Raw genomic sequence first — 11,789 nt, forward strand, 5'->3', positions numbered from 1 at the left:
TAACCATCACAGTCCACCCTTGTCAACTTGGCTGCTATACACATCACCTTAAATTATACTTAGTTTCTAAATAGAACACAATAACTGACGTATGTTTCCCCTAAGAATACTCAGCTGTCCTGTGTACAATCAGAAATGCCCTAAATGTCTCCAGAATAGGGTGCAAGTCCTTTGGTAACATTCACTTGATGTCCTATAACTTAAATACCATGAAATGAACAATACAAGTTATGTCAGATGACAAGGAGATAAGATAGAGAAGAAAACAAAGATATTTGCTTTATGGACAAATACAAACATACTCATAACAAAACAAGGAGGAAATATTCATGCCATCATAGTCTTTGTTTTTGTAACTGGTCACATGATAGTAGTTCATATTTATCACTACCTCCTTCTACTACCTATTCCATGTTCCCTTTATCCTCAGCAAGCACTTCAGCTGGCCATGGTTATTTGCCTGGGGGGTGACCCAAACCTTCATTCCTGAAGTTTTTGGGCCATTGGTAGTCCTGCCTGGATTGGGTTGTTACAGTTTTCCATGCAACATGAAAGTTTTCCAATAATCACAGGGCATGGTAGTACCAAGAGACACCATGGGGATCTCCTGTATTCCAGGAAAACTCTTCTTTACCTCTACTATGTAGTTATAGTCCTACACAATCACCACAGCCAGTACAGTAATCCCTCTCCTTGCCTATCGATTCAGAGGCATGAGAAGCCCCAAGTGGCCAGGTGGCAGTCTTAGCTTCTAGTTCAATGGAATTATTGTTGTGTCTCCTGGTGGGAGCACTCCTTTTGGAACTAAGACATGTATACCAGCAGAGCTTAAGTTTGTAGAGACAGGAAGCAAAAATTTTCGTAGTGGAACACTAGGAGGGATAGTGAGTGATGACACTCCCATTTCCACCCCTTGATTCCTGGACCTGCGAATCTTGGCTATGGGAGAAACAGCACCATAGAGTGCTCATTGATTCACAGCACACCCAGCCTCCTGGAGAACACTGCCCCAGCCTTCCAAGGTGTTGTCACATAGTTGGCACCATAATTGAGTCTTCAAGAGGCTATTCCACCATTCTATCAACCCAGCTGCCTCTAGATGATGGGGGACATGGTAAGACCAGATAATTCCATGAGCATTCTTTCATTTCATTTGCTGTGAAGTGGGTTCCCTGATCAGAAGCAATGCTGTGTGGAATATTGTGATGGTAGATAAGGCATTCTGTAGATCCATGGATGGTAGTTTTGGAAGAAGAATGGTGTGCAGGGAAGGCAAAGCCATATCTGAAGTATGAGCCTGTTCCAGTTAGAATAAATCACTGCCCCTTCCATGATGGAAGTGGGTCAATATAGTAAACTTGCCACCAGCTAGCAGGCTGATCACCTCAGGAAATGGTGTCATATTGGGGACTGAGTGTGGGTCTCTGCTGCTGGAAGATTGGGCACTCAACAGTGGCTGTAGACAGTTTGGCCTTGGTGAGTGGCAGTCCATGTTGCTGAGCCCATGCATAACCTCCATCCCTACCACCATGACCACTTTGTTCATGAGCCCATTGGGCAATGACAGGAGTTGCTGGGGAAAGAAGCTGATTTATATCCACCAAACAGGTCATCTTATCCACTTGATTATTAAAACCTTCCTCTGCTGAAGTCACTCTCTGGTGAGCATTCATGTGGGACACAAATATCTTCACTTTTTTTTGCCGAATCAGAAAGGTCTTTCCACATACCTCTTCCCCAGACATTTTTGTCACCAATTTTCCAATCGTGTTCCTTCCAAGTCCCTGACCATTCAGCTAATCAATTAGCAACAGCCTATGAATCAGCATGCCAACACACCTCTGACCAGTTATCCTTCCAAGCTAAATGAACAATCAGGTGCACTGCTTGAAGTTCTGCCCACTGGGAGGATTTCTCCTCACAACCGTCCTTTATGCTCATCTCAAAAAGGGGCTGCAGTGCTGCAGCTGTTCACCTTTGGGTGATACCTGCATATCATGCAGAACAATCTGTAAAACAGGCCAGAGTTTTCTCTTAATCAACTGATTGTAAGAACTTCCCAAGAAGTCATAGCTCTGGGCTAGGAAAGAGAAGATAATGTGGCAGGAGTGGGGGTCATGGGCATTTGGGCCGCTTCCTCATGTAACTAACTCATGCGTTCAGGACCTGCTTGAGCTCTATCTCATGTATACCATTTGCATTTTATGATAGGGTGCTGCTGTGCATGCCCAACTTTATGGCTTGGCAGATAACACCCAGCTCATGATAGGCAACTGAGGTCTCATGATAACTTGGTGGCCTGTGGTTAAGAGTTCTGTCTCTACTAAGGCCCAATAGCAGGTAAAAAAGCTGTTTCTCAAAAGGAGGGTAGTTATCTGCAGAGGATGGTAAGGCTTTACTCCAAAATCCTAAGGGCCTACGATGTAATTCTGCTATAGGAGCCTGTCAAAATGCTCCAAACAACATCTCTATTTGCCACTAACACTTCCAGCCCCATTGGATCAGCTGGATCATATGGTCCAAGTGGCAGAGCAGCTTGCACAGAACCCTGGACCTGTCGCAGAGCCTCATCTTATTCCAGTTCCCACTCAAAAGCAGAAGCTTTCCTGGTCATTCAGTAAATGGGCTGGAGTAACACATTCAAATGAGGAATATGTTGTCTCCAAAACCCAAAGTGAATGCCAACTGTTTCCAGGGGTCCTTACTAACAGCTATTGAGAAAAAAGGATTTGCCACATCAATAGATGCATACCAGTTACCAGGGATGTGCTGACTTGCTCAAGCAATGATACCACATCTGGAACAGCAGCTGCAATTGGAATCAACACCTGGTTAAGCTTATGATAATCCACTGTCATCTTCCAAGACTCATCTCTTTTCTGCACAGGCCAAATAAGACAGTTGAATGGGGATGTGGCGGGAATCACCACCCTTGCATATTTCAAGTCCTTAAGAGTGGCATTAATCTCTGCAATCCTTCCAGGAATCTGGTACTGCTTCTCCTTTAATATTTTGCTATGCAGGGCAGTTCTAGCGGTTTCCACTTGGCCTTTCCAACCATAATAGCCTTCACTCCATGAGTCAGGAAACAAATATGGGGATTATGCCAGTTGCTGTGTATGTCTATTCCAATTATGCATTCCAGAACTGGGGAAATAACCACAGGATGAGTCCAGGGACTCAATGGACCCACTGTGAGATGGACCTGGGCTAAAACTCCATTGATCACTTGAACTCCATTAGCTCTCACTCTGACTGGTAGACCAGAGAGATGTTTTGGGTCCCCTTGAATTAATGTCCCTTCTGAGCCAGTGTTTATTAATCCTTGAAATATATGATCGTTTCCTTTTCCCCAGTGCACAGTTACCCTCATAAAAGTCTGTAGGTCCCTTTGGGGAAGGCTGGGAGGAAGATTAACAGTATAAATTTTTGGCAGTGTAACAGGGTCCTTCCCCAAGAGTACCCGGCCTTCCCCTCATTCAAGGGGCTCTGGGTCTGTAAACTGTCTCAAATCTGGGAATTGATTAAGGGGCCATGACTCTCTGCTTTTGTAATTCAAGTTAGACTTTTGTTTACTTGACTTAGAATTCTCCTGCTTATACAGATCAAACAAGAATTTAATAGACTGCCCATCTATTTTACTTCTAGGTACTCCATGATCTACTAGCCAACGCCATAAGTCTCTGTGAGTCAGATTATTTGGACTGCTGCTTTGAGCCTATTTTCCAATATGGTAACCATGCCCACCTTGGCTATGGCGATTAACTGCTGCCATGTGGCTTCTGCCAACTTGGGATCTGATTATCCCCATTGTGTTTGTGGATTGCAGTTCAGTGACAGCAGTTCCCACAGTAATATCTGACCTACAGAGAAGGGTGACCACAGAGCTCTTCAGGGATGATGGAACTAGTCTCACAAATGTATCCCTCACAGTCTTGGTAAAAGGTATGTCCTCTGGACATTTCCAGGGGTGAGTGAGCAGGTCTTCCATGATAAATCCACTCTAACATTTCAATCTTTCTAAGCCTTTGAATCTAATCAGAGTAGATAACCAATTGAAAAAGCCCATTTTAAGATTCTGTTTCTCAAGAACCACTCCCAGTACCAAGCTGTATTAGTTAGCATTTTCTAGGGAAACAGAACCAACAGGAGATATATATAAATAAGAGATGATAAAATTATCTCACACAACTGTGGGGATACATGAGACAAATTCTGTAGGGTAGGATGCATGTGTCCATATCACGTAGGGCAGGCAGCAAACTGGCAACTCCGATGAAGGTCTTCAATGAACTCCCCAGGAGAGGCTGTCTAGCTGAAGAATGAAAGTTCTCTCTCTCCCTTAAAAGTCTTCAACTGATTGGATTAAATCCAGCTAATTGAATTCTCTCATTGCAGAAGACATGCCCTTCGTTGATGTGATCAGCCATAGATACAGTCAATTGACTGATGATTTAATAAACCAGCCACAAATGTCCTTGCAGTAATGGTTAGGCCAGTGCTTGCTTGACCAGACACCTGGGTACCATCACTTGGCCAAGTTGACACATGAGCCTAAACATCATAGTAAACCCACAGGAACTTAACCTTCCTCATCTATGTGGCCAGGTATGTCCAATGTTTCAAGGTCCTTCCTTGAGTACATCTCTCCTTCTCTTATTTTTAAATCAGGGAAACTCTTTTCATTCTTGAACCTAAACCCATGCCTAGCTTCATGGATCTGGGAATTGTGGAATCACACAGGACTCTGCTCTCAGAAAGGATACCTGCTTGGTTTAATGCTCGGTTGTCGCTGGCCTGAATTTCCCAGTAAATGTGTCTTGGAATGTGTGTTTTATAAGTGAAGTGTGTTGGGAAAATGGAGCATGTGCATGAGCAGCAGAGATATGGAGTTAGGTTGCAGGAAAGAGCAATGTTGGCAAAGATGGGCTCATGCCCTCAGGCATGTGTAATTGAAAATAAAGCCATAGAATGTGTAATTGGGCAGTTTGGATCGTATACAAATCATGAATCCACTTCATATTTCTTGGGGGACCTTCACAAGTTACAGGAAATGTCAGAGGAAAAATTTAAATGTCATTGTATATATTTACGTTTTAAATTAAATTCCACCAAACACAAAGGTGATTTATAGACAGTTATATGCTTTTAGAAAACTTGTTCCATAAGAAGCACCAAATGTATACAATGTATATGTTGAAATATTTGTTTCAGAAGTTTATCCCAATATTGTCACAGCCTATAAAGTATCCTTAACAGCTCCAGTAACAATCCCATCATCAAAAAGATCTTTCTCAAAACTGAAAAAATTTAGAAAAAAATTATTGTTATCATGCATTTGCCAGTAGCAACTGATGTTGCTTTTGACTATCAGTTGAAACTAAATTGCTAAAAGTATAAATTTTAGTGACTTAATAAATGAATTTGCAGAAAAATGAGCTAGAAAAATCTTAAAGCCAATCAAAATATCACATTAATAATGTAATATACTTTATTTTATAATATAAAATTATGACAATGAAATATTTTTTTCAATTTGTAAGTGTATGTTGTTACCCATGTGTCACTACTATATCTTATATATTTTATAAGTGACAAAATATTTGTAAAGAAAAAATCTTAACATTTTAGTAGCCTTAGTGATATTTTTTCTGGTTTTTAACAAAAGGCCCTACATGTCATTTTATACAGGGCCCCTCAAATAATCTAGCCAGCCTATTGTAAGACTCATGATAAAAGCCAGTTTTTGATCTAAGTCTAAATAAGGGTTCCTAGACAGAGGCCATTTATATTTTGGAACTTCTGCATTCTAACATTGCTTTTTGTGGGTTTCTATATAGTAAAACAGAAGTGGCAGGAAGAATTTAAATTCCAAATGCCTACCTTAAACTCATTCATATCATATGACAGGGGAAAGTGGGACTAAATTGCAATAAAAAGAAATTGGAAGGTCAGTGATTTTTTATTATTACTGTTATTTTAAGGATTTTACAGGAAGATTTAGAGCACTGAGCAATATTCTATTTTTCAAAACTTTTATGTAAGGAAATATTAATGCATCTTCTTTGCTTGTGAATCCCTGTCACTATCTTCACAGTTTATAACATGGCTCAGAGAGAAGCCTATTTCAGATTCTAAATTGTCTTCCATTTGTTAATTCAGTAGAAACCAGTTTCTAAATTGTCTTCCATTTGTTAATTCAGTTGGAACCATTCATGGCTCCAACCTGATGGAGGTCAGAGTTCAGTAGGAAACACAGAGCAGAAGAGAGAGGACAGTGGTAAGTTGCTGTGATAGATGAATGTAAAGAGTAGTCTGAAGGCAGAGAAGGAGCATCTGCTCCACGAAGGGATTCAGGAAAGGCATCTCAGAAGTAAGATAGAGATTGAACTTGAGCAAGAAGAATTCATCTAACTGAAGAAGAGAGGAAAGTATGTTGTAGGAATAGAGTATCATGCTGTAAAAAGACACAAGTGTGTGAGAGGATGTTTTGCATTCAGGGATTTATAAGTAATAATCAAATTGTTTAAAACATAGGTATGAAGGGAGAGTGGCACTACCAATCAGAGTAGGTGGGTAGGGATGCTCCCGTCTCTGGATTTTTTCTCATCTACTTTGCCTCAAACCTTGTTTCCTGGATGAATCCCCTGACCATGAGCAGTATCCATGACCCTGGTAATTCATTTCTGCCTCAAAGAATCTCTGATTCTGGTTTTACAGTTTTCTCCAACCTGGTTGCTAACTACTTACTTTGGTTCTCCCTTAGTCTAAAATCTTTTCCTATTGTCCTGGTCTTACATTGACCATGGAGTCCATAAAGAGCAGACGTTGAACTTTGGCTAAGAAAAGGATTAATGAAAACTCTAAATAAATTATTTGCTTACTTGGCTATTTCATTTACTTGTTTTTGAAACTCAGGTGCACAGACTTGAACTATTGTAATTCTTGATTCTTGATATATTCTCACATTCTCAGTGTTGCTCTATCATGGCTCTTTCTCAGTTTATTGAATTTAGTAAGTAAATCAGTATAAAAATCAGTTGATTTTGAAACCACAGGTGGGATGGCCAGGAGTTATGAGCTTAGCTTATTACCGCAATGAAAACTCAGGACCAAACAAAACCCTGTTTATCAGGATCTCTTCTCATGGCTAAAACCTTCTCTGAGCTTGTTTTGCATTCAAGCTTGTCCACAGGTTATAAATGGGAGCATGCATGTAAACACAGATCCTTGTCCTGTGAATGACTCCTTAAACACTAAGATCAAAAATCACCTTCCTCAGAAGGTAAGGAGATATCGGAAACAAATAAATGTGAAGGGTCCCTCAACAAGGAGGATCCAGTCTAAAAGGTTAACCCCACCATACGTAGACAACCCTTATTAAATCACTCAGAAAGCCAACCCAAATTCCCTTCTCTGTCCCCAACTCCCCTTTATTTTCATCCCTTAAAACTTCCCTCAATTCTCAGATCAGGGAGACAGATTGCAGCTTGCAATTTTGTTTAACATTTTGTTTTGTTAAACATTTTGTTTTCTCAAAATCCCTGTTTCACAGTATTGGCCTCTGTGCACATCAGGCAGTGAGCCCTTTGCCCAGTAACAATTTGATCATAAGGAAACTGGTCTTTAGTATGAGACACCACAGAAATACAGTGCAAAAATATTTTGTGTTCAACAATTATCTTTTTTTCAAAGTTAGTGCAAACACACACAGATTTGATTGAAATATTTCGGAGTAAATGCTTGACCTAACAACACTTCGACTCCTAATATTTCAGCAAGCAAATCTTAAAAATAAAGTCATTCTTCTACATAACCACAATAACTTCACACCCAAGAAAATTAACAGTTACTCAGTATTACATAATAACCAGAATAATTCCAATTTCCCTGATTTTTTTCTAAATTGTCCTTCAGAGTATTTATATATACGTACACACACACACACACACACACATATACACACAGGCCTGGGTTCAGCTGAAGTCAGATGACATCAGACTGAGGTCATCTGAAGACATTCTTGCTTCTAACCTAGTCTTGAGTGGATTTTAAGTAATATGAGTTAAACTGAGGACCTCATCATCCCTTAACACTGTCCACTTGGCGTAGATGGGATTCAAAAGTAGAGGGTGAGTTCCAAGAGGATTTTCTCCTTAGATAATAGCATTATGTAACACTTTAAGCTTTCTCTTCTCTCTACTGACTTCTGTGAGATAAAACAAATTGATAAAATAAAAGTTGGTATTTCCTAATTAGGATATATAGCACAATATGTTGTAGTTCTTTTAGGAAATAAAGAAGCACACTTGAAGACCAAATTGAAGCAATTTGCTGAATCTGAAAAATTCCATTACAGCTATATGACAATTTTACTACACCTCTGAGATGACCATGCATAACATAATTTAAAAATGTACCTCTCAGAGACAAAGTTTTGACCATTAAATGAAGGAATTTCCATCTGGAAGAAAGATTTTCTCTAATTTTAACAGAACTCAAAAGGGATGGAATAAATGGAGACTCATATCACTTACCAAGAAAGCATGACATCATTTATCCAATTAAAAATATACACCAGAGATGCAGGGGTAACTGAGGAAGTTGTGTATCTTAATTTCATTCTGAATCACTTCATCCAAATTGTACCTCCCTTTGCAGGCTGCCATGTTGATCTCTCCAGAATATTACTTCTTTGCCACAGTTCACTAATTTTATTTTCTTAAGGCCATGTACCTCTAATGATTTTTAAATGAGTCACTAAGGGAGTACAGAAAAAAACAGTCAGCATTGCTTGAATTTTTAATTCAGAAAGTATACATTCGGATCATAGGTATGGATCCATGTCACTAACATAAATCCTCCCCTAGAGAGAACCCATTTCACATTTTAATTATGACAGTGATTTGACAAGATTTACATCACAGCACAATAGGCCACTGTAAAATGGGTAGTGTTATAAATGATGAATCTTTGTCTCTTTTCTTTCAGAAAATAATATATTTCTTGATGACATGGCTTGTCCCAGACACATAAAGGTTGTGGCTGAAAATGGCATGACATCTCATTCACTTTCTATTAGTAGGGCACTTCTACACATTTCTAAGTTTCAAATGATTTAATCATTCCTTAGGTTGGACTCATCATTGGAAATGTCCTGGAAGAGCAGTGATAAATTATCTAGGAGGGGAGTCATCAATCACTGTGTTCTCAATCAGCTCCTTTGTCAGAAAAGGAAGTTAAGAGGAAAGTAATTGAAGGATGTTATAGATCTATTAGTTCTGCAATTTGTAGTCCTTAAATAACAAGGCCAATCTTTCTGGAAGTTTGCAATAGAACTTGTTAACTATGCAAGCACTTGTCTTTAAAAACTTATTTAGCAAGTGACTTGAAGCCATACATTTTGTCCCTAGGCATTTCTAAACTGGTGCTGAGAAAAGAAAGATAGGAGTGAATTACTAGGGATTATTCTCTGGGTTAGTGTATTCTGCATGAAGCCAAAGATATAAAACCCAGATTTTTGTTATGTCATACAGAGAAGGCACTGTACCATCCATTCAAGTGGCTATGATGCAATTCATTCTGAAGATGCTAATTGACATGACTGACTTTTTGAATTTTTTTCAGTGCTATTTGCTGCCAGGCATTGTAATTAATTCCCTTGCTAAATCCACAAGAATAATTTAATCTTCTAGTTCCAAAGTTCACAGTAGAGCTTCCAATATTTGAGGACAGTGTGACAAACCATTTCTCACAATAAACCTCTCTCTCATTCATTGCCTCATTAGTACTGTAATTTATCAAGATCAAAAATTTCTGTAGCAGCTGCCCACATAAAGCAAGTGAGATTATTCGTATGTGGCAGCTGTTACTGGGAACCCGTACACTAGAGCAGTAAACTGCAGCACTGAGAGAGACAGATTATTTTAAATTATCACCACTACAGTACTAGAACAATAAAAAGCCTCATTTAAAACAGAAACAAAAATAAAAATACTTTTTAAAAAATAATGCAGACTAGAAATTGGGAATTATCTTCTAAAGCAGAACAGATGATATTTCCCATGTGATATTTTCCAAGGGATATTTCCCAAGTTCAAAAGCAGAATAGACAATAATTCCCAAGGAATTTTATTCTACTGTTCAAATTTAATAGGATGAGGAGGGCTCCTACATGGTAACCAAAGTCTGTCACGAAATATTTTTTTTCTTTTTAAATAGCTGTCATCTTCACTATTAGAACTAGTTCTGAAAACATACTGCCCTATGTACTTAACAAATAAGGAAATTATTTGTTTGCGTGTATATTTTGGTGGTTCAAAGAGGAAACATATTTTAAACCTATGATCACAGGAGATATATGCATTTGATTACTTTATCTTTGTTCTTATGGCATATGATTTTAAGGCATGTTTTATCAGCTAGGTCTAAGGTTTCCAGTTGAGCCACTTTTGAATCTGAGAGATTCAGAAAGCAATGGAGGCAAATAAAACCACACTAGCCAGTGAACATTACCTTTGTCCAGGGACTCTCCCCCAGCTATGTATATGTATATGTATATGTGGATATGTATATGTATATGTATGTGTATGTGTATATGTATATATGTATATGTGTGTATGTATATACTGTCACTGTGCCTTTTCATAGTATAACGAATTTCTATGTTTCTATGTTGATTTCCACATGTAAAATGAAAAAGGTTTCTCTCCTCTGTGATCCACTGTGGTCATTTAGTAATTTGGGGGAGCCCTCAGCATTCATCCCCCTTTTCTAATATTATGTCAATTTCTTTTAGGAGAATTACTCCTAACTCCCAAGTTATATACTATTGTTGGGGAGAATGCACGTCACTGCAGAAACCTACATCATACAACCCAGACAGGGAAAGAGGGTGAGCTCCTGACCAAAGTTTGCCTGGATGCATGATCCTTTTCTGAAGTTTAAATCATGAGTAGAGTGATGCAAAATAAAAGAAATGTTTAGAATCCATTCTTCTCATCTATGGCATCTAGGTCAGACTACTCCTCTGGGGCATTGTATGCTACAGAGTTCCTGTTTCACCTCAGAAATACAGTCTTCACCTTCAAGTCATGAGTGAGCATAAGTCAGGATGGTGGTGACAATTTAAAATAATCTGACATAACCTAGAGAGCTGTCAAGCCACTCCAATATAGGTGCCGGGGCCGCCAACAAAAGGACTGCTCACACAGGCTCTGATGTAAGGACATTTCACTCTTCAAGGAGGGGACAGAGCAAGGTCAGTTCTGTGGGTCTTAATCCATAGCCAATGCAGAGAGATATTCTATGTCCAGCACCCCGTTCTTCTGTTTGTGTGCTACTGTAGTGATAAAATCCTGCTCCCTCCCTGCCAGGGACAGATATGCTGCCAAGATGTGAACTGGCCTTCATATAAACATGTCCACCAGAGTCAGAATCTCTCCAGTGAATATTTACATATGCTTGGGACAATTCGAGACAATCGGGGAAGGACTGTGCAAGCTGTCCCGTATCTACTAAGGGATTGTATTTTGTGGGTCCCAGGCTAAGGAAGCAAGCTGTGCTAGGACTGTCCTCTATCACAATGACCATAAAGAATCTTTTTCTTGTTCACATAAATTATAAAATATACATATTTTGGAAATTAAATAAGTTGTAAAGAAATATGGCATCTTTTAAAAAATTTTATTCCATGGCAATATACATTTTGTAGTTTATTTTGCTCATAAAAATCTTCCAGATTCTGTTTTTTTTTTGTGCCAGCCTTTATTATAATTTACTTATAACAG

The sequence above is a fragment of the Choloepus didactylus genome, chromosome 6 (genome assembly GCF_015220235.1).
Source record: "Choloepus didactylus isolate mChoDid1 chromosome 6, mChoDid1.pri, whole genome shotgun sequence".
In the NCBI taxonomy this organism is placed as follows: domain Eukaryota; kingdom Metazoa; phylum Chordata; class Mammalia; order Pilosa; family Megalonychidae; genus Choloepus; species Choloepus didactylus.